Source organism: Puma concolor, chromosome B3 (assembly GCF_028749965.1).
Source record: "Puma concolor isolate L17-30 chromosome B3, mPumCon1.1.hap2, whole genome shotgun sequence".
NCBI lineage: Eukaryota > Metazoa > Chordata > Mammalia > Carnivora > Felidae > Puma > Puma concolor.
This window is the reverse complement of record NC_141672.1, coordinates 125,396,705-125,422,045: the sequence shown is the minus strand read 5'-3', so window position 1 is coordinate 125,422,045 and position 25,341 is coordinate 125,396,705. Positions and strand designations below refer to the sequence as shown.

Sequence of the window (25,341 nt, the reverse complement as noted above, 5' to 3'; positions counted from 1 at the left end):
TTTTGTGGGGTGTTATTTAGGTTTTTATTTAAATTCCAGTTAATGTACAATCTAATATGAGATTCAGGTGTGCAGTTTAGTGATTGTGCATCTCCATGCAATACCTGGTGCTCATCACAAGTGCCCTCCTTAATTCCTATCACCCACTGAACCCAACCCTCCATCCACCTCCCTTCTTATAACCATCAGTTTTTGTCTATACTTAAGAGTCTGTTTGTTTGACTCTCTCTCTCTTTTTTCCATATGCTTATTTGTTTTATTTTTTATATTCCACACATGAGTGAAATCATATAGTATTTGTCTTTTACTTATTTTGCTTAGCATAATACATTCTAGTCCTATCCATGTGGTTGCAAATGCAAGATTTTATTCTTTTTTAATGCTAATATTCCATTGTGTATACACACCACATGTCTTTTATCCATTTATTATTTGATGGGCACTTGGGCTTTTTCCATAGTTTAGCTATTGTTCATAATGCTGCTATAAACATTGTGGCATATGTATCCCTTAAATTGTATTTTTGTATTCTTGGGAAAATACCCAGTAGTGCAATTGCTGAATTGTAGCGAAGTTCTATTTTTAATTTTTTGAGGATGTATATTCATATCTTCTGTCCATTTTTTAATTGGACTTTTCACTTTTTGGGTGTTGAATTTCATGAGTTCTGTATAGATTTTGGTATTAACCATTTTGTCAGATATGTTATTTGCAAATATCTTCTCCCATTCTGTAGGATGCCTTTTAGTTTTTCTGTTTCCTTCACTGTGCAGAAGCTTTTTGTTTTGGTTTAGTCTCAATAATTTATTTTTGCATTTGTTTCCTTTTCCTCAAGAGACATATCTAATAAGTTACTATGCCTTATGTCAAAGAGGTTACTGCTTGTTCTCAAGATTTTAATAGTTGCTGTAGGTTTATTCTCATCTTTTTCTTTGGTTTTTTGGTTTTAAGATGTTCCTGGATTTGTTACATTTATGTTTTTCATATCTATTACTTTTATGTTTTAAATGTGTGGTTACCATTGGTTTATATATGCCATCTTCTGCCTATAGCAGTCTACATTAAGCCTCATGGTCGCTTAATGTTAAACTCATTATTTACTCCTCTCCCCTCCAGGTTTCATATATTTGATATCCTATTTTACATCCTTTTGTTTTATGAATCCCATGACTAATTTTTACAGAAATAATTATTTTTACTGCTTTCTGTATGCTCACATGTGGTCTTCCGTCTTCACTCAATGGAAGATCTTATTTTGTTATTTTCTATTTGTCTATGGTCTGTTGGGAAGACAATAAGCTTTATCAAGAGACACCCAGAAGGGAGTGTTTAATTTCTTTCATTTAGTTATGAATGATCGCACTTTTTTTATGTTTGTTTCAGAGTAGAAGTCACAGAATATTCTACATTGAATGTTCAGTGCTATCCCCTGCCATCTTAAGTCTATTTACATTTTGTCTTACATGTTCAACCCCACTTCTTTGCCTTCATGAGTAGAAAATAGAGGAAATATTTCTGATTAGGGAAAAGTACAGGAGCACTTTGTTTTTCTATCATTTTCCATGAAAAAATGACTATTTCTAATGTGGATAAGTTAGAAACAGGAACAGTGGACAGAAAAGAATCTGGAGGTATATTTATACTCTCAATTTGTTTCCTTTTAAATATGATTTTTTATTCTAGTTAACATACAGTGTTATGTTAATTAAGATGTACAATATAATGATTGCAGAATTCTATACATTACTTACTGCTCATTACACTGAGTGTATTCTTTTTTTTTTTTTTTTAATTTTTTTTTTCAACCTTTATTTATTTTTGGGACAGAGAGAGACAGAGCATGAACGGGGGAGGGTCAGAGAGAGAGGGAGACACAGAATCGGAAACAGGCTCCAGGCTCCGAGCCATCAGCCCAGAGCCTGACGCGGGGCTCGAACTCACAGACCACGAGATCGTGACCTGGCTGAAGTCGGACGCTTAACCGACTGTGCCACCCAGGCGCCCCACACTGAGTGTATTCTTAGTCACCTTCATTTCACCAATCCCCCTACCCACCTCCCCTCTGTTAACCATCTGTTCTCTATATTTAAGGGTCCATTTTGTTTTCCTGTTTGTCTCTTCTTTGTTTTGTTTCTTAAATTACACATATGAATGAAATAATATGGCATTTGGTTAGCTTTTTAAAGTACCAATACCATTTCTTTGCTTATTGTTTCCTTCTCTCTTATCCACCTTCTTGCTCCAGTTATATCACTTTTTTTGTAAACATCAAAGGCATATTTTTTAATACTAACGTGATTGCAAGCCAGAAGTATTATTTATGAAATTCACTATGGTCCAGTACTTCAAATAAAAGGCTCTTTTCCAGACTAAGAATGGCATTATATTTATGAGAATGTGTATAAAGACAGGCTATCTGGTTCCTCTAAGGTGATTCAGATATTTTTATATGCAGTAAATATGTCAAAGAAGAAAGAATCTTGTTCTCAATACATCTGTTCCTCATATCTATCACTGCAAAAGGCAGGATGTACCTAATATTCTTCAGAGTTGAATTTTTAAAATTGGCAATGATAATTGAGTTTATCTTAAGTTTTAATATCATAAATTAAGAAGTAACTTATGAGGGAATTTAAAATACAATTTTGATTTTTTAAAAATTCATTTTTTGAATTAGACATTTTGGTTATAAATTTGAGGGATAAATATGAGGAAAACTGTATATAGAATAGGAATGAAAGATGAAATGGCTAGCAATGCAATTAGAAAACTGTTATTGGCAGGCACTTGAATGCACAGTAATACAAAAGTATAGAAAATCCAGATGTTGACAGTAGCATTAGAAGATATTGCAGTGGGGTTACCTGAAATCATTGGAAATTGTTAGCCAAATGCAGAAACATAAAATGTGACCTATTTTTACTGATATAGAACAGGAGGAACTTTAAGTGATTCAGGGGTTTTAATTAAAACTAAAGAAATATCAGAATTACAGAACATGGTAAACTTAATTTCTGTTTATCCTAGGGGGGAGGAAAATTTTATTTCAGATTATTCAAATTCTGGAATTGTTCAGAAAGAGAGTGATAAATTTGATGTTAAATAGCAATGGGCAAAGTAAATACCAATTGATAATTAAAGAGATATATTTAATAAGAATGCTGAAATCCCTAATTAATATAAGATATTCTAATAGAGGGAAGAAAACTACCAATAAAATATAAGTAAGTTATTTTAACAGATAGTTTATAGAAGAAATGTAAATTGTTATTAATCATGTAGAAGTACTCTTGGATATTCTTATAATTACAATGGAAAATACAACCAGGATATAATGATCTTCTCAACTGTCAGATTTATAGTAAGTCAAGACGTTTGACAGCAGTCTCTTTCAGCAATCTGAAAGAAGGGGAATCTGGCAAAATCATATGATGTTGGATTATAAAATGTAAAACTTTTATGGATAGGAATTAAGTAATTAGTCATCTTATAGTTACATACAACCTTATAATGGATTGATGAATATATGTAAGTTACGATATAATTTTGGGGCTGTAAGTATAAAATAATATTGGGCTATAGGAAGTGATGAGAGCAAAATGGTATTTCTGGTGATTTTATCACAACTGTTAATGGCCTTTGTTTCTGGTACATAGGTGCTATCTGAAAACAGTACAGGGCTTTCAACATAATTTTGATAAATAGGACATTGGATGTGAGAATTAGTTATGTAATGGTGTTTTATGGAATAGAGTTAGAAATAAAAGTATTGGTTAAATTTCAATTTAGGTAGGAATTCAAGGTTTTGGTGATTTTGTCAGTATCCTGAGAAAAGAATAGGTATTCCTTTAAAAGTTGTATAAGGGTAAAGGTGGTATTTGTGTGTGTGTGTGTGTGTGTGTGTGTGTGTGTGTGTGTGTGTGTGTGTATGTGTGTAATGAACATTTCCCAAATCCTGAGCTTTCTCCTTTCATTATCTTTCAGAATGATTTGAGGTAGCTCTTAAAGGATTTGATCAATATTGCAAAGTCCTAGTAGAAATACCTGAGATTCTATGTGAAAATTTTATTAATTGATTGATTTAGTTTTTAATTTAAATTCCAGTTAACATACAATGCAGTATTAGTTTCATTTGTACAAGTTAGTGATTGGACACATATAACATCTGATGCTCATCACAACTATGCAAAGACTTTAAAATAGGTCATTTGAGGTTAATCCTGTGGTGAGGCTATTTTGATGTCCATTAGTGAAAAATAAGTTGATTTAATCAAATACTTGAGGGCCTATTTAGTACTCTCCACTGTAGTGAGTTATGCCTATCTACCTGGTTGATCACTGAGTGGAATTGGCAAAACTAAGATTCCTTCATGGGATGATTGCATAAATGTGAGAACTGGTTAATCAAGTAACGGATGCATGAAGGATATACTGATGTCATTAGGTCAGGAAGATGGATGGAATAAAGAATAGATGATACTGGGGCAGCTGGGTGGCTCAGTTGGTTAAGCATCCAACTCTTGATTTTTGTCTCAGGTCTTGATCTCATGAACTCTGAGATCTAGCCCTGTGTCAGGCTACATTCTGAGCATACAGGTTGCTTGGGATTCTCTCACTCCCTTTCTCTCTCTGCTCCACCCCTGCTTGGTGCTTGCTCTCTCTCTCTCTCTCTCTCTCTCTCTCTCTCTCTCTCTCTCTCTATTTAAATGGACAACTTCATGCATGGATTGATGGATGAATTCAGAAATGCCTTCTGGATACAATTAAGAAACAAGGATATAGGGGCACCTGTGTGGCTCAGTCAATTAAGCGACTGACCCTTGGTTCCTGCTCAGCTCATGATCTCATGGTGCATGAGTTGGAGCCCCTCATCAATCTGTCTCCCTTTCTCTCTGCCCACCCCCATCAAAGTAAATAAGCTTAAAAAATTAAAAAGAAACAAGGATATGTATAATATTCAGGGATGGAATACATGTATAAATGTGTTAGTGTATATATAGGGTTATTTTTGATTTTCAAGTTTTTATTTAAATTCTAGTTAATTAATATATAGGGTAATATTGGTCTCAGGAATAGAATTTAGTGATTCACTTTAGTGAATTTAGTGATGACTTAATTTAGTGAATTTAGTGATCACTTAAATATTTAAATATAACATCCAGTGTTTATCATCCATTTAGCCCATCCCCTGTCCACCTCCCTCCATAAACCCTCCGTTTGTTCTCATGAGTTAAGAGTCTTATGGTTTGCGTCCCCATCTTTTATTTTTCCCTTCCAATATGTTAATCTGTTTTGCTTCTTAAATTACACATGAGTGAAATCATATGGTATTTTTCTCTGACTTATATACACGCTGGCTCCATCCATATCATTGTAAATAGCAAGATTTAATTCTTTTTGATGGCTGAGTAATTATATATATATATGTATATTACATCTTCTTTATCGTATATATAGGTTAATGCAAGAGTGGAAGGGAGTGTGGATAAGATACTGTGGATGTAAAGTGATAATGCAAAATGAACTGATTAATAGATGGACACAAGGATGAATGATTTGATGGATATGGGCCTAAAAGAATATATAGGTAGGTGGATTCAGGGAAGGTTAATTCCTAGATCTGAGTTACTTTAAATCACAAAGATAAATTTCTCACAGTGACAGGATTTTTTTAGGGGTCATAGGTTCATGGCAATTATTGGTAGGCCAAATGTCACAAACAGTGATAATCTCCTGTCGCTTCCATCACAGCATAAGATTTTATGTTTTTTTGTCACTTTGAGAGATAACATGGAAAATTGCAAGTAACTCATGAAATAATTTCTTTACAAGTTTTTTCTTAGATAAAAGAAATCAATCATATACACGTTTTAGAAGGTAAACTTAGAAGGTTTACAAACTGTATTTCCTCCATGTTTTCAAAGAGAGTAGAAAGAACATACTAAACAATAGTAACATCTACCAAATGACACCTCTCTGGCTTCACATATTGGTTTTACTTTCTACATGCACATTAAACTTTACACCCTTCTCAGTGGGAACAAAAATAAGGAATCACCTGGCTAACAGTCCAATATCTCTCAGTTGTGCACTGTAATCAGGTTATTTGCACTGATCTGTGTGTCAGTTTGCCTATTCCTGGTCCAGAGATATAGGAACTTTAAAAAAAGAAGTTATTTGTACCTAACTTCCCAGTGTTCAAGTATGGAGCAAGGATAAGGCAACCATAATAAAAGCTGCAAAATATAAAGGATAGAATGCAAGATACATATTCATTGGAAGATATTATCTATTATGATATTGTGAGGAGGGAGAACATTTTATTAGTACTTGGAAGATTCTCACTTGTCCTTTGTTCTTGTTGACACTGTATCAGCTTTCTGACATATTGTCCATACCTATTCCTTGCATAATTATTTTTAAGATAGGTGGTGTGAGATATATTCTCTAAGGGAGGTGCAGAGCTTTTCTATTCAGAGAGAGTTGGGGCCTAAAGGTCATTTTAAGTTGTAAACAGTCAGATTTTTTAGTTCCTTAGGTACTAAAACTCAGTCAAATTAAGTCTTGGGAGAAGACTTGAGTAGCTTTTATGAGATTCTCCTTAATCTCTTACTTGTGATGATCATAGAATAATGTTTTGAATTAGAGATGCCACAAGAGAGAATGACCTGTAACAATGAGGTGTCATATGGGGCAAAGCTACTTTTATGGATCAGACCCACAAAGGTCTTTTCATGAGTAAGAAGTTAATGTTTGTTTTGTTAAGCCAGTAAGATTTTGAAGTTGCTGTAACTCAAAAGTGACTAATATAAATGGATAAGTTACATGCAATAATTCAAGGATTGGTGAATGAATACATAGAATGGAGGGATGGATTGACGGTTTAAAACTTGTTTATAGGGGTGGATAGATAGAATAAAGAATGTGAGAATGAGGAATGAAATTTTTGCATAGTGTCCACTTAGGTAGATTTAAAAAATTAGTGGATGCAAGATGGCATATTTTTGTTTGTTTGTTTCAGAAATAGAGCATGTGTGGGGGAGAAGGGCAGAGAGAGAGAGAGAGAGAGAGAATGTTATGCAGGCTCCACACTCAGCACTGAGCCTTAATGCAGAGCTCCATCCTACCACCCTGGAGTCATGGCCTGAACCAAAATCTAGAGACTGAGCCACGCAGGTGCTCCAAGAAGGGTATTTTAATAGAAGGCTGGAAAAGTGTGTGTAAGGAACTATTTCTTTATGTAATTGAGGGCAGAGCAATATATGAATTAGTTCAACATTGGGTGACTGAAAGAATGGATGGAAACTAGAATATTAAGTGGATGGCTAGATGCAAGAATCAAGAATTAATGTTTTCAAAAAATTTTCAAAAAAATACTGGAGATATATGTGGATTGGTGGACTTGATATTCAGTGAAGGTGTAGATAGTTAGATACTTAGAGGTTAGAATTTGGATTTCAGACTGGAATGTTGGGTGCATGTGTCGTGTATGGATATATGTTTAAATTAATAGGTATAGATATGGATGACTAGAGTAATGGATCAATATAGGAATCAATGCACAGATAAATGGATTGCATGAGTGTGCTAGCATTGTTGATGTTTTCAGAGTGACTTGATAGATGCATTGATGGATAGATGGTTTGATTCAAGAAGCGGTGGTACAGAAATTTTATCATTGGAAGAATAGACTAATATAATAAAATCACCATGTAAAGTTGAATGGAAAAAATGGAGGGACTATTGAGGGAATAGGCTAATTATTTAAAAATAAGAAAAAAAATAGTGGTTGCTTTCTCATACTGTTGCAATAATAAATTTTTATTTATTTTTAATTTTTTTAATATTTATTTTCGAGAGAGAGAGACAGAGCACAAGCAGGGGAGGGGCAGAGAGAGAGGGAGACACAGAATCCAAAGCAGGTTCCAGGCTCCAAGTGTCAGCACAAAGCCCGACGCAGGGCTCAAACTCAGGAACTGTGAGATCATGACCTGAGCTGAAGTCAGAGGCTTAGCCAACTGAGCCTCACAGGTATCCCTAAATTTTTAAAAAGAGCAAAACAAAAAGAAATGAAAAAACAATTGTAGTGAGTTTATGAGAGTAGTTTCTATTATACTGACTTTTGTATATTATTTAATAACTTGAGGTCTTTTGTGAGGTTGATCAAAGAGTCAGCTTTACCTTATGTATTTTATGGTGGTCATTGTATATATGACAATTTCCCCATATTTTCCACAGTTTTAACTGAGGTGTTACCAGCTTAAGAAGTGAGATATTTTAGATGCTTCACTACCTGACATTTCCATATCAATCCAAATTCTCATACTTGTTTATCATTTCTGTGGACTTCATTCTTCAACAGTGCTGGTAAGAATCAGTAACACTGGTATACTATTTGTTTATATTTGACCAGTTTGATGTGGAATCAGTTTTTCATATTTTAAGATCCCAAACCATTTATGAATTCAATAAAGCATAGGATTGTCAAATTGTGGAATGATTGCCAATTAGATGGAATATAAGAGATTTTTAAAAAGGTATTAAATAAATATTGAGGCAATGTTGATATATAGATTATGTAGATTTTTACTTACTACTCTTACCTACTCTTGCCATAAAATGTGATGTTATCCAGAGACTATAATCTCTGTCAGTATACTCAGTAAATTTTAAATTCATTTAAATATTAAATGTTTTGAAATAAATACATTAGTAATGGATGGATAAAGGGAGTCAAGGAAGTCAGGCAGGTAGGGGTAAAAAGTAAAAGGATAGAAGGGCATCAGAAAGAAAATATATTAGGAAGTATAATTTGCTGCTAATAATATGGGTCTTAATGATAGCAGGAAGTTGACTTTTATTTCCAGATGCATGATTTAGGGTATTCCTAATATCAGATAAGACGGATAGACAAGAGTTGAGGAATATTCCACTATTACTCTAAAGAAGTACCTTCTTAACACCCTTTCATTTGATGAGTGAATGAAGATTTTTTTTTTCAGATATTTTCAAGCATTTTTTTCTTTCTTTCACAAGCATGTTTCATAAGCAAGGACCAAAGAGACTTTGACCACAGGTAAGAGCATTAACACCAGTACCCTGATTTTAACTGATCTTTTTGGGTGTATTGATGGAATACATTCTTATTTGAGTTATTGGACAGTACCTTTTTTTTTTCATCAAACTTTTTATGTTGGGATAACTGATTATTTTGATGTAATAGTTAAACCTAGGGTTTTGTCGTTATATCTTGTTAGTAAGCAACACTTAATGAAACTGAAATAGAAGTGTTCTTCTCTTACGGCCATCTTCCATTAGGATCATCAGACACTGCACAATAAGCTTTTGGGAAAGCAGGGATAATGTATATGTGGGTACTCTGATAATGGGTTTTGTTTTTTGGAAAGGTTTCTATGAAACACTATGAAATTTACAGAGCACATTTGTAGTATTTCTTTGTACCTTTATCTTTTATTTTTTAACCCTGAATGGGTAATATATATTAGCACTAAGTAGTTACACGAGAAATGTTCAAAGAATGAAATAAGGTTAAATGACATGAAAATAATTTGGAATATAAGATTGGTACTCAAAATCTAGTAGAATGATTGAAGAAGTAAAATTATAGTTTCATCATTTTCCTACAGTAAATATACCTGGTTTTTGTAGTTTGGAGATATTTAGCATTAGGATCATAGGAATTGTTTTTCATGAAATATCACTAAAATGCTAGAAGATGATATCCATTTGTCCTGATGAATGGCTTTGTGATAACCTGTTGTTTATTTTCATTTGCAATCTCTCCCTCTGTACTATCCTAGGTGGTGAACAAGTATACAAGAGGATCATAGATACCTTCCTGCAGTGGTTCCATCCACAGCATCGCCAAATTGATGTTATTTCCCTCTTTTTGAAGCTCATTGCATCATTGTATCTCAAAGGGCACAAGTTATAAATATAAATATAGATATAAATGTAAATATATAGATATAAATATAAATATATAAATATAAATATAAACATAAATCTCCCCAGGAATAGAAGTGGTCTGCTTTTTGGCAAGTAATGGCCAAGAATGTTAAGTACTTCTTTGTTCTCTGACTATATCTTGAGCTTTTCTCTATTGTTATTTACTTCATTGATTTTTTTTTTTCCTCTATGTTTTACTTTACAAGTGGGAATGAGATTTGCATGTGGTAAATGTAATTAATGCAACCCCATGGACACCTTGGTCATACCATAGATTATAACCAGGCTATCTCACAAGCTGAGTACCTCCCATGTGCCAGTTTGGATACCATTTGTAAAATGCGTTGTTTGTCATTTGAATCATGAGCCCTCAGTTGTTAGAGTGGTTGGTCCAAAACAGTAGCCTCTTAAAACATTTGTGTTACATGCAAATAGATATTCTGTAGTTTTAGTTTTTATTCAACCTAGTAGATCTCACTCTAGAACACGATCAGAGCCTGACCATAGTTGACCTCTTCCTTAGTACCAAATTTAAGACTTGGATGCTGTCACAACTCTGGTTGTTTAAGGTAGAACCAGACTCTTTAACTGACATTTTAGCCTTGGCAATGCCATCCTGTAGAACACATGGTTCTATGATTTTATTGGTATCACTGGAATTTTGAAATTGGAGTAAAGAACTCAAGGCAACCAAGATATTTCACTTTTATTCACATTATCCTGACTTTTATTTGTTTTCTGTTTAATCTAAATAGGCTTAATACAGATGGCTGTGTTTATTGGAAGTTTTAATTGACTACTTCTAAAACATAAACTGTATTGTAATCAGGGAACTACTATCTGCATTGCCCAACTTGTCTTAGTAGACAGGTTTGACACATAGCACACTGAAATAGGGCCAATAATAGGATTATTAAACAGTTTAAAGCAAAATTTGGTCATTCATCCTTCATCTTTCATTCCTACTTCCTAGGTGTAACAAGCATTAATCAGTTATGCTACAGTTAATATTTCTAAGCTCATACAGTTTATGCGCAATTTATTTTACAAATAAGACATTATGGTTTTTGCAGCTATATTTTTTGTTAAATATACTGTGGATGTATTTCTAACCCAATAAATGTAGTTTCTCTACAGACTTTTCATTTGATGGAAAGTACATATCCTAATGGGTTTATCCATTTTTCCATCTTGGGAAATTCAGATTAAATATTATATACATATATATGTATATAATATTTTAATACATAACATTTTATGCATATATATTGTGCACTTGGGATCCTAATTCTGTAAGATAGATTTCTAGTTGTGGCATTGTTGGATCATCAGTTCTGCATACTTGTGATTTCAGTAGGTATTATGAAATTGCCCTTGAAATGTTTTCTAGGTCAGAACACAGCTGTGGTGTATTGGTAGTGATAATTTTCACGAAAAACTTACGCTAGATAGATATTATCAATTCTTTAAATTTTTAATCAATCTAATTAGGTGAAAGTCATATTTTTAACATAAGCCTAATTTAAACAGTAAATGGCCATGGATTAAAAAAAGACAAATAGTGATGAATTACTTATTTAAGACAAAAAACAATGTTAGTACACATTTCTTCCAATCACAAGAGTCCTCCTATTTTTTAGTTAGAAACCAATGATCTTTTCTAAGTATAATGCTTCTTGGAAGTTTAGGAATACCTTATTCCAGTTTTTTTTTACGTTTTATTTTTGAAATAATTTTATATTTAGAATTGTAAGAATCTTACAGAGGTGCCCCCCATGTACTCTTACTGAGACTTTTTCTATATTGTTTGTTCTTTCTCTTCTTTACTGCTCTCCTTTGTCTATTTTTCCCTCTTTATTCTCTTTTCTCTGTCTCCACAATCCCATATTGTTTTTATTTTATTCATTTTTTTTGTGAGAGATAGAGTGAGAGAGAGTTTGAGTGGCGAAGGGGCAGAGAGGGAGGAAAATACCAAATCTGAAGCAGGCTCCAGGCTCTGAGTTGTCAGCAAAGAGCCCAACGTGGGACTCGAACTCAGGAACCACCAGATGATGACCTGAGCCAAAGTCGGATGCTTAACCGACTGAGCCACCGAGGCACTCCTTTATTAAATATTTTTGAGGAAGGTAGAGATATTATGTCTCTTTAACCCAAATGCCTCAGCACTCACTCTCTGAGAACCTGAAAATCCTCTTATATTAATTTTGGTGCAATTTTTTGAATCATGAAATTTGTTAGTAGTATAAACGTACTACATTAATAACAGTCTATCATTAAGTTCACCAGTCTAATACTGTTCTTTATGGCAATTTCTTTCATCCTTCAGGACCTGGGAAAAAAAGATCTTGTATTGTGTTCAAGCGTCATGTTTGTCTAGTCTTATTTAATCTGGAGCAGTTTCTCATTAATTTTTGTCCTTTAATGATGATTGTATTTTTGAAAAAGTATTGGATAATAGTTTTTTTTTTTTTTAATTTTTTTTTCAACGTTTATTTATTTTTGGGACAGAGAGAGACAGAGCATGAACGGGGGAGGGGCAGAGAGAGAGGGAGACACAGAATCGGAAACAGGCTCCAGGCTTTGAGCCATCAGCCCAGAGCCTGACGCGGGGCTGGAACTCACGGACCGCGAGATCGTGACCTGGCTGAAGTCGGACGCTTAACCGACTGCGCCACCCAGGTGCCCCTGGATAATAGTTTTTTAAAACATCCCTAAAATTTTGATTTGTTTTGTTTCATCCTGAATAGGTTTAGGTTATGCATTTTTGACAAGAATAACTGATGTGTGTCTACCTATTATCAACTGGAAAATGATATCACTTTATCCTATTATTGGTGACATTAATTTTGATTACTTGGTTTAATTGATGTCCACTATCTTTTTTAAAGTTAACATTCGTTTGTAATTAATAGTTTTTCTGTGGGAAGATCATTTGAGAGTATAAATTTCCTATTTGTCATCAAACTTTTACATTAGTAATTTTAGTAGTTACAGGTGATTCTTAACAGTATCACTGGTGATTTTCCAAAATCTCTGTTCTTGGTTATGCATATTAGTTGGTAGTTAGGAGGAATTTATGTATCATGGTTTGTGAGAAATATTTATTAAACTATTTACTGAAAATACTTAGCAAAAAAAAAAATGAGATGGTGATGGACAGAAAAAAGTAGGGGAAGGGTTAATTGAAGGGTTTAATGAAGTTTACGTCTAAACTATGGAGTAAACTGTGGATGGCACATAGAACTCTTTCATACATGGTTTATGGAATGCATTCACATGGCAGAGGGAGAAAAGCATGTTTTGAGTCATGAGTTCCAGCTAGAGAATGTGACAGTGCCATTATTATTATTGGGAAGGTGTTCAACAATTTTTTTGAACTGACTGTGAGGCATAGCAGTAGAGTCCAGGTTCAGATGCACTTGCTACTCTATTTAGGTGGTAAATCAATAGTGTTCCTGTTTTGTTTGTCATTGCTTTGTTTCTATAACCCTTTAGAGATCTGAGATTGATGGCAAATGACTGTATTTAAGGTGCTTTCTAAAGATGAACACTCGGCCTTCTGAACTTTTATTCATGTCTCAACTTTCACTGTTCTTCCAGCCTTCTATGGTAATCCCTGTATAGGTGATATAGACTGCTGCAGTGGTTATGTTGGCTAAAACCTATCCCTAAATTCTGTTCTATGTTCTCTGTAACCAGGGATCTTTAAGACATCTACTACTCACAGTCACAAATTTTATGCTAGTTAAGTAAGGTTTCCAGTATAAAGACATTTTAAGTTTTCAAAAATGATTTGGCTGAATTGATGAAATGTTTTTAGTCATCTGAATGTGATTGTCAGAGGTACAGGCCATCTGATACGAATAGAACTGTCCTACAAATTTATAAATTATAAACTAATGCAGTGTATTTACAGGGGCTATATCTAACTAAGGCTTTGGATCAAAATGGTGATCTGAATACTCCTGGCCTCTGTATCCAACTTTGCATTTAGTCTTTAATGACAAGTTCATTAGCAGAGGCTCAGCAAATATTATCATTAAGTATATAATGGAGAAAGTGGAAGTAGGCCAAAATTACTGATTGTAATCAAATGGAATATTAATTAAATGAATGTGCAAATAAATAGGTAAAAAGTAATCAGTGAAGAAACTTTCCAGGTGAAGGAGAAAAAAAAATAAGTAGGAAGCCAGAGACCAGGGAAAGTCTGTTATTATGTTAATATAGTTTCTTTCATACATAACATAATAAGGGTATCTTGGAAATTTTGGCATTTTCCTGGCTAAAACACTTTCCTCTTTTTTATGAGGCCACATGTATCAAATTATTGTTTTTATATTTTTATTAAGACAGTTTTATTACCAGGTTCAAAAATTGAGCCTCAAAATTTTATAATCTCCATGATGTGAAGGGAGTTTTTAAAAAATAAATGGAGATCACAACAGGAGAGCCTGTTACTATTTATTCTCTGTGATGATGATAGAAACTGTGCTGCCAAAACCTTTTTCATACAGGAAGAAGTGTAGAGAAGTCCAAAAGAGAACTCAGCCTTTCAAATGTCAAATCTAAATGGAATCAATATGTCCTTATCCTGGAGAATACGTAAAGGAACAACATAGCTGTATCTTTTTCATGAAGAAAGGCATTTTCAAAGTGTAGCAGTCCATGCATGAAGTTGAAGTGAGAATGCAGATGACAGTACACACATGGCTGAGCCTAAAACACTGACTTCCCCTTAAAAAAAAGGCCCAGGAATTATAGTGAAGTCTCTGTAATCAGGTGAAGCTTCTTCCTCCCAGAGAGAGCAGTGTGAGGTAGACTAAGAAAAAAGTTAAGGAGAAGATTATAGCCTCCTATCTCTTCTATATTAAGAGTTTTACTACTCTGGTAAATAATTTGCACAAAAATCCAGGCCTGTAGCTATTCTGATAATTGGTTTAATAGGCGAGCACATTACGTTAGTTCCGAGGCAAAACTATGCAACTGATTTAAAATACCAGCTTTGTATTTATTTGACAGTTTCAGATAATTCTGTAGTATGTTGTTCTACATAGTTAATCATATTAGATCATATAACAACTATATTATCTTTAATTTTACCACAAAATAAATTCAAAAATTGGTATATCCTTCATATTCAAGAATTATAGACCCTAAAAAGTCTTTCCTCCCACAATTTCTCATTCAACATTTTCCAAGGTTGAGTGTTTTAATTTAGTGCTTGGGGCAAGAATTATTGCCCTGTTCAATGACTGTATTTTATTCATTACTAACATGACAACTACTTTTTTTTTTTAATTTCAATTTTTGGCTTCTACCATTATTAAATTTTCTATATTTTTATATATTCAAACAAGTTAGATAAGATAAGGGTTACTGGATAAAGTATTAATAAGGTAGCAAGAGAGGAAGTAAGAAGGCAAGTTACATGGTTATTTAATATTCATATGATAGGTGTACTAGGTTGATGGCATAGAATTATTGAGATGCAATGGGATTTAGGATGTATTCTGAAAGTATTGACCTATTTGATAAAGTATTGAATGATACTGGGGGAGACAAGAAGATTCATATAGGATATATGATCAGGACCTCAACAATTGACTAATGGTGATACCATTTACTATGTTGGGCAAAATTGAGTTTCTCAAAATGCATGAGAGATCTGTTTTGCCTGTTTTATATTTATATTAAACTTAAGGGTTAATATTTTTGTATAGAAATATGACTTGGGGACAGGAGCCAAATTGGGGATTTAGATATTACTTTGGATGAATCAGTACAAGACTTACGTATGGACATGTGAAATCATGAGATCTAGAGATGGCATATATTTGGGACTAAGAATATATTCACCTTAGGATTGTCTCATGGATGCTTTAGAATTTAGATATGAGTAAATGAGAATCCATTGTCAACATTGTCAAGAGTAGCTAGCGTCTTTGAGTAAACACTAAAGGATTTTGTTGTACTTGAAGGGAAATGAATGCATTTCAAAAAATAATGGGGTAGCAGTTGGCTTTCACATGACATTGAAATGCACAGTTAATTTTGGAAATAAAGAGAATGTCATTGATTTTAAATAAAAACGCTATATGGTGGGGGATGGTTGGTAGTACTTTTAATCAAAGGAGCACTGTAAGTCCATAATGCACCTTGTAATATTGTTACCAGTGTCAACCTGACACATACGCATGCTGATATCTTGTGAGTCGCTTGCATGAATCATAATAAAATAAAGATGCATCAAGATGCATCTCAATTGCATAGTTTCAAATCCTCTTCAGTATTCCATATTCTATGCATACAGGATAGAATGGCTGTCTTCATTACAACTCCTCAGTTTTTCAGTAATAACCTTTGTGCAACTTTATCCTTTGAGTTTCCACTTGCATTGTGTTGATCTTTTCCTACATCCATTGGCCACAGTAGACTATCTCATTAAAGCAAGATTCCTCACTAGTTCCAGAGATCTTGGCATTTGTGAGGTTTTGAACAAAGACTGCTGAAGAAAGGAACAGGTAAGGGGCCAAGTGAAAGAAAAATTTACAACCTAATGGTGGACAGATGAAAGGAGCATGAGGAAAGGATGGTGCTGGGAATCAAGTGAGCAAAGCAAGACAGAATGTACAGAAGGTAGAATTTTGAAGAATGGAGCTATTAGGACAAGGTCAAACTGTCCTGAAGGTACATTTTAGATACTAGTTCTATAGGATACTAAATAATATCACTAATGTCAAGGAGAAGATAAGAATGTGGACAGTGATCTTTTTTTTTTTTTTTTTAAGTTTGTTTATATTGAGAGAAAGCGAGAGCATGAGCATGAGCTGGGAAGGGGCAGAGAGAGGGAGAAAGAGAATCCAAAGCAGGCTCCACAGTGCCAGAGCAGAGCCTGATGTGGGGCTCAAACCCATGAACTGTGCAATCATAACCTGAGCTGAAATCAACGGTTGGATGGATACTTAATGGACTGAGCCACCCAGGCGCCCCATGGCTAATCTTTCTTAATGGAGTCTGGGATAGTTCCAGAAATTTATTAAGCATGGTCATTCCCTAATGTTTTAGAAAGGAGTCTGGAAATTTTTGTCTAACCAGTCTAAGTTAGAACCATTTAATTTATAACACGCTTTATTCCTCCAACATTTCACTTGACAAAATTTGTTTTATTTCTGCGTCTTAATAGACTAGAAATAATGAGCTCCTTTTGACAGGGATATTTTCCTATTCATATTTGACTTTCCATTACAGAGCCTAGTATATAGCAGATATGTAATTTTATTTTGTAATTGTGTTGACTAGTTTCTTGTTTAGTGTGTGGATGAGTGAGTTTTTGATGAATTAGTCAATCACTTAAAAGGCTAGGAAAGTAAAATTTAAGAGACCCAGTACAAGGTAGCTCCCGTATGATGTTTTTTGGGGGTGTTTTGTCCATGACTGAGGAAATCATAGATTCTTCAGACTCTGCTATGTTGGAATTTGCAAATGTAGATTTTAGTATAGAGAAATTGAATATCTGCTGGATTAGATTTTTTATGATAAAAAAATGGGTTGAGTTATAAATTCCCATTGATAATTGTGAAGGAGTAGAATGCAAACCTTGTTCTCTTTCCTGCTGATATGGCATGTAGCATTGGTGTCCTTTTTTTCTACAGTGTTCCCTCATACAAAAAAATAAATAACCCAAATAGGAAGCTTTACGGATAGAATGAATATATTTTTTTAGTATTTCTCTTTTTTAAAAAATTTTTAATGTTTATTTTTGACAGAGAGAGTGAGAGACAGAACATGATCGGGGGAGGGGCAGAGAGAGAGGGAGATACAGAACCCGAAGCAGGCTCCAGGCTCTGAGCTGGCTTAAACTCACAGACCACGAGATCATGACCTGAGCCGAAGTCAGACACTCAACTGACTGAGCCACCCAGGCTCCCCAACACTTCTCTGTTGTGGACAGGTCAATGATAAGACATTAAATTGTAGCATGTAGTCACTTACTAATGACATTTAATTATTAAAAGGAACAATATTGTACAATTTATATGGCTGACATCAGTGAGACAATTCAGTGTCCTTATAATACTATATTAATATTGCTGTTTTTGAATTTTAACTTTTGAAAATTATTCTTTTGTGTATCTATATGCCATTCTACCATGCTAAATATGGTTATTTCCCAAAAGTATGATAGTTACAATCATCTCTGTGACCCAGTGCACTTGTTTAGTATTGAGATTCAGGCGTGTTGGAGAAAAGTTTACTGACTAATGATGTATCAGGTTATGTATTTGTTTCTAATGATAGTCCAGGAGAGAAACAGTGAAGAAAACAAGAAACTAATTGTATGTGAGCTTTTCTTGTTCTTAGGTTTGGAAAGTCTAGAAGAGTAAGAACACTCTCCTTTGTTGAGACCATAAAAAGGTGAAAACTGCCCTTTCAACAGGAGTTGACTAAGTTGTCATAGTGTGTTGATTTCTAGAAAGACAATGAAACAAATAGGATCTGTACTCCTTGCTTTCCTTCTGGCTTTTAGTCAGCTGTTCCAAGTAAGGTTAAGACATCTTCTGACTCATTACCCTTAGACTTCATACCTTCAATAACTTTAGAAAAGGTACTGCTGTTAATTCAATTTGGAGTAGTTGTAGATCCAACCAATTCGTTGTTAAATTGTGTCACTGTATCATGGTTTCCTTCATAATATTGTATGTACATTGTCATTCCCTAACTAATGGTTTAGAAATCACTTTTTTTTTTAAGTAATCTCTACAGTCAACATGGGGCTAGAACTCATGACTGTGAGATCATGATCCTGAGTCATAGGCTTGAACAACTGACTCAGCCAGGTGCCCCAAGTCTAGAAATCTTTGGCTCAACCTGGACCCCCACACCTTCATACCTCCTTTCTGTTACTGGAGAATGAGCATCTGAATGCATCTATTAATAAAATGGTAAATTTGGGATAAGATCATTGTTGAATGACACCCAGATCTGAAGTGTCTCAGGATGGTCAGTACGCCTTAATGTAAATAGCTGCATTCATTGAATCCTATTTGCTTTGGCTCCCTACTTCAAACTCTTAAATGTGTTTATATCCTTATCAATGTACATACCAGTTTTGATTCATTTTATGCCTTGTGTTGTGTCTTTTTGCCCCCACAAAAAATACTCAATATAAGATATATATATATATTTATATCAATTATATATATATTTATATCAATTATATACATTTATATCAATTTTATTTATATATATATACACACATATATATATATATATATATATATATATATATATATATATATTGAGCTCCTACTTGACAGGGATTTTTTCTATTATCTTGTCTTATGCTGCAATGTCTGAAAGTAAGGATTTCATTAAAACTTGTGAAATAAACATGTATAAAAGGATGAGTCATAAATGAGGTCATAAATGATGAGAGAACGAATATAACAATAATGGAGTGATAGTGTGATTCAGATAGACAAATGATGTTATTTGAGTATTTTGGGAATCTCTCCTGTTTGACAATGTTGAAAGAGAAGAACATAAAATTTGATGATTTTCTTTTCCTGAGACGTAGACATGTAGATACTAACTCTGAGAGTAAAGTGGTTTGCACATCTTCCTCAACTTACATTGGGGTTATGTCCTGATAAACATATTGTAAGTTGAAAATGTCATGAGTTTAGGGGTGCCTGGGTGGCTCAGTCAGTTGAGCATCTGACTTCAACTCTGGTCATGATATCATGGTCCGTGGGTTCAACCCCCATATTGGAGGGCTCTGTTTTGACAGCTCAGAGCCTGGAGCCTGCTTCAGATTTTGTCTCCCTCTCCCTCTCTGCACCACCACCCTGCTCGCACTCTGTCTCTCTCAGAAATAAATAAATGTTTTAAAAAAGTGTCATGAGTTGGAAATGCATTTAATAAACCCAACATACCAAACATTATAGCTTAGTCTATCGTATTTTAAATACGTTCAGAACATTTACATTAGCCTACAATTGGGAGAAGTCATCTAACACGAAGCTTATTTTATAATAAAATGTTGAATACCTCATGTAATTTATTGATTACTGAAAGTGAAAAGCAGAGTGGTTGTATGGGCATAGAGTGGTTATAAGTTCATCACCCGTTTGCACTAATTACCGCCTGGCTGCCTGGGAGCTGCTACTTGCTGTCTCTACCTAGCATCACAAGAGAGTATCATGCTGTATATCACTAGCCTGGGAAAAGGCCAAAATTCAAAATTTGAGCTTCAGTTCTACTGCATATGTACCTTTTTTAGACCAACATAAAATTTAAAACATAAGTTGAACCATTATAAGATAGGGACTGTCTGTATTTTCAAACAATGGGTAAAACCCATTAAAATGTCTGAATTTGGGAAATTCAAATAGGATTGTTCTTGCAGACTCCCTTCTAAATATATGTTCCTTGTGAATGTTTTATAATTCTCATTTAGCCATGGCACTTGGCTAACTCTTTAATTTTTTCAGGGAAGGGAGAGGACCACCACTGATACCACTTTGGGCATATCTTCAGGTTTATTGTGATGCAAGGGAAATGCTCTCTCTGTTCCCTGTGGAAATATAAGGGCTCAATTGTGTCATTTGCTGTGACTTTTGTTTGATGCTGCTTAAAAACTACTTTATTCCTAAAATTTTTTTAATTGAGATATAACTGACATACATAGTTATAAGATCTTTATAATGTCTGTAAAGTGATATTTAAAAAAATTTTTTTTCAACGTTTATTTATTTTTGGGATAGAGAGAGACAGAGCATGAACGGGGGAGGGGCAGAGAGAGAGGGAGACACAGAATCGGAAACAGGCTCCAGGCTCTGAGCCATCAGCCCAGAGCCCGACGCGGGGCTCGAACTCACGGACCGCGAGATCGTGACCTGGCTGAAGTCGGACGCTTAACCGACTGCGCCACCCAGGCGCCCCATGTAAAGTGATATTTAAAGATGATTTAATATATATATATTATATACACACAAATGTATATGTGTATATACACACATAGTTTTATAATTGAAATAATAATTACAGTTACATGTTTTAAATTATATAATTATAATATTTTTTCTATATCCATCTTATGTATACACACACCTCATTTTTCCTTACTGAGTCATTTGGGGTTTTTTGTTTTTGAGTCATTTGTTAATGGACATGTGGATTCTTTCCATACATTGGCTATTATGTGTAATGCTGCTGTGAACATTTGTGTACAGCTGCCTTGTCAAGGTAATTTTATTTCCTTTGGATATATACTTAGAAGTGGGATTGCTGGTTGATCTGGTATTTCCATTTTAGTCTCTTGAGAAACCTACATACTGTTTTCCATAGTGGGTATATCAATTTACATTTCTATTAATAGTGTACAAGGGTTTCCCTTTCTCTACATTGTCAACAGCATTTATCTCATGTCTTGTTTACAATAGACATCCTAACAATTGTGAGGTAATATCACACTGTGGTTTTGATTTGCATTTCCCTCATGATTTGTGATGTTAAACACTTTCTTATGTACCTGTTAGACATTTGTATCTCTTTGGAATACAGGTCCTTGCCCATTTTTAAATTGGGTTATGTTTTTTGTTTGTTTTGTTATTTAGTTACAGGAGTTCCTTTTATATTTTGGCTATTAACCTCTTATCAGATACGTGGTTTTCAAATATTTTTCTCCCATTATATAGGTTGTCTTTTCATTTTTCTGATGGCCTCCTTTGCTGAGCAGAAGCTGTTTAGTGTGATGTATCCTCACTTATTTATTTTTGCTTTTGGTGTCTCATCCAAAAAGTTATTGCCACGATCAGTGTCAAAGAGTTTATTCCTATGGAGTTTTATGATTTCAGGTCTTACATTCAAGTCTTTAGTACATTTTGAATTGCTTTTTTGTGTATGGTGTAAGATAGGGATCTAATTTTATTTCATTTTATTATTTTTTACATGTGGCTGTCCATGGTTTCCAACACCATTTATTGAATAGACTATCTTTTCCCTGTTGTGTATTCTTGGCTTCTTTGTTGAAAATTAATTGACCAAAGATGCATGGTTTTGTGTCTGGTCTCTGTATATTGTTCTATTTTTTTATGTTTATTTATTTATTATGAGAGAGAGCACAAGTGAGATAGGGGCAGAGAGATAAGAAAGAGAGAATCCCAAGAAGGCTTCATTCTGTCAGCGCAGGGACTGATGTGGAGCTCAAACTCACAAACTGTGAGATCATGACCTGAACCAAAACCAAGAGTGGGATGCTTTACTGACTGAGCTACCCAGGCACCCCTGTATATTGTTCTCTTGATCTCTGTGTCTGTTTTTATGTCAATACTGTCCTGTTTTGATTATTATAGCTTTGCAATATAGTTTAAAATTAGGAAGTGTGATACCTCTGGCTTTGTTGTTTATCAAGATACCTTTGGCTATCCAGAATCTTTTCTGGTTTCATAAAAATTTCATAATTTCCCTACTTTTGTGAAACATTCAATTGGTGTTATTATAGAGATTGCATTTAATCTGTGGATTGATGTGAGTGTATGGACATTTTAACTATTCTTCCAATCCATGAAAACAGAGTATCTTCTCATTTATTTGTTTCATTTTCTTTCATTAATGTTGTGCAGTTTTCAGTGAGCAGACTTTCACCTTGTTTCAATTTATTTCCAAGTATTTTATTATTTTTGATGCTATTGTAAATTAGATGATTAATTTCTCCTTTTTAACTTTTTTAAAGTTTATTTATTTTGAGAGAGAGAGAGAGTGTGAGCAGGGGAGAGGCAGAGAGAGAGAGAGAGAGAGAGAGAGAGAGAGAGAGGATCCCAAGCGGGCTCTGCACTGCCAGCACAGAGCCTGATGTGGGGATTGAACTCAAACCACAAGATCACAACCTGAGCAGAAACCAAGAGTTGGACACTTAACTGTCTGAACCTCCCAGGTATCTAATTTCTCCTTTTGGTAGTTTATTGTCAGTATATAGAAACAGGACTGATTCCTGTATATTGATTTTTGTATCCTGCAATTTTACTGAAATTGTTTACTAGTTTTAAAGGTTTTTTGTTGGATTCTTTGCAATTTTTTATATATAATATCATGTCATCTGCAAATAGTGACAGTTTTCCTTTTTCTTTCTGATCTGTATTCCTTTTATTTATTTTTCTTACCTAATTGCATTGTCTGGGATTTCTAGTACTGTGCTGAATAAAAGTGGCAAGAGTGGCATTTTTGTCTTTCTTAGAGGAAAAGCTTTCTGCTTTTTACTATTGAGTATGATGTTAGCTGTGGGTGTGCCATACATGGCTTTTTTTAAATATTGTAATATATTTCCTGTAAACCCACTTTTATGAGAGTTTTTATCATGAAGAGATGATGATTTTTTTTTCAAATGCTTTTCTGCATCTGAGCTGATTCTATTACTTCTTTCTTTCATTTTGTTTTTATGGTATATTTATTGATTTGCAGATGCTGAACCATACTTGCATCCTTGGAATAAATCTCATTTGATCATGGTCTGTGATCTTTGTAATGTTTTGTTGAATTTGGTTTGCTGATACTTTGTTGAAAAGTTTTACATCTGTATCCATCAGGGATATCAGACTGTAATTTTCTTATGTGTCCTTGTGTAGTTTTGGTATCAGGGTAATGCTGGCCTCATAAAATGAGTTTGGGAGTGTTCCCTTCTCTAGGTTTTGGAAGATTTTAAGAAGGGTTGATATTAGTTCTTACTCAAATGTTTGGTAGAATTTACTAGTGAAGCCATCTGGTCCTGGACTTTTCTTTGTTGGGATGTTTTTGACTACTGATTGAGACTCCTTATGAGTAATTAATCTGTTCAGATGTTTTCTTTTTCCATGATTCAGTCTTGAAGTTTTATGTTTTTTAGAACTTTGTCTATTTCTTCTAGATTATCCAGTTTGTTGGCATACATTGTTTATAATACTCTTATGATTCTTTGTATTTCTGTGTCTCAGCCATTATGTCTCTTCTTTTATAATTTTATTTATTTGAGTCTGCCTTTTTCTTGGAAAGTCTAGTGGAAGGTTTTTTCTGTTTTGGTTATCTTTCACAAAAACTTGCTCTAAGTTTCACTGGCATTTTCTATTGTCTTTAGTCTCTATGAATTTCTGCTCTGATCTTTTTTATTTCTTTCCTTTTATTAACTTTTGGCCTAGTTTGTTCTTTTCCTTGTTCCTTGAAGTGTAAAGTTTGTTTATTTGAAATCATTTTTTTTCTGATTGTAGGTGTTTACCACAATAAATTACCCTCTTAACACTGCTTTTGCTGCATACTTAAGTTTTTTTATGTTGTATTTCCATTTTAGTTTGTCTTAGGATATTTCTTTATTTCTCTTTTGATTTTTTTCTTTTGTTTTTTTGGATATATTTGTAAATTTTACAGTTTGCTTGTAATTGATTTCTAGTTTAATACCATTGTGCTAAGAAAAGCTGTTTAATAGGAGTTCAATCTTCTTAATTATTAAGACTTGTTTTACAGTCTAGTATCTGTCTCATAGAACAATTTGTATTCTGCTGTTTTTGAATAGAATGTTCTGTGTATATCTGTTAAGTATATCTTGTCTAATACATAGTTGAAGTTCAGTGTTTCCTTATTGATTTTCCATCTGAATGATCTAATCATTGTTCAAAGTGTGTTATTGAAGTTCCCTGCTATTTATTGTATTGTGTATTTTTCCTTTGGATCTGTCAATATTTATATATTTAGGTGTTAATGTTGGGTGTATAAGTATTGACAATTGTCATATCCTCTTAATGAGTTGATCCCTTTATCCTTATATAATGACTTTCTATGTCTCTTCTTACAAACTTTGGCTTGAAATATATATTTTTCTAATATAAGTATAGCTACCCCTTCATTATTTTGGTTTTTATTTGCAGGGAATATCTCTTTCCATTCATTCATTTTCATTCTGTGTGTGTCTTTAAAGCCTACTTGAATCTCTTCTAGGCAATATATAGTTGGGTCTTGTTTGTTTATTTAATTTTATTTTTAATTAAAAAATCAGTTAAGCCACTTTGTCTTTTGATTGGACATATTAATCCATTTGCATTTAATGTACTTATTGAGGGGTGAGTGTGAGCATCGCACTGGGCTCTGTGCTGACAGCTCAGAGCCTAGAGACTGCTTCAGATTTTGTGTCTCCCTCTCTCTCCCTCCCCAACTCGTGCTCTGTCTCTCTCTCTCAAAAATAAATTAAAATTATAAAAAAAACTACAAAAGGTTAATGTACTTATTGATAGGTTTGGACTTAATGGTGCCAATTTAATTGTTTTCTAAATTGTTGTTTTGTCATGCCTTTGTTTCATTTCTCCTCTCTTAATCTATTATTTTGTAATGTTATAATTTTTTATGGCA

At 33.9% G+C, this 25,341-nt stretch overlaps 1 protein-coding gene across 2 annotated transcripts in view; it reads left to right on the top strand.

The window, feature by feature from the left end:
- LOC147580356 (uncharacterized) overlaps window positions 1–25,341 on the top strand; it is a 141,139-nt gene that overhangs the window by 34,965 nt on the left and 80,833 nt on the right. The window contains exons 10-12 of one of the 2 annotated variants that reach the window (XM_086711350.1): window positions 8,239–8,367; window positions 9,037–9,076; window positions 9,822–9,975. The exons of the other annotated variant lie outside the window; for it this stretch is intronic. The gene's annotated coding sequence lies outside the window, so the exon portion shown is untranslated. The remainder of the gene's footprint in view (window positions 1–8,238; window positions 8,368–9,036; window positions 9,077–9,821; window positions 9,976–25,341) is intronic. 2 annotated transcript variants of the gene reach the window in all.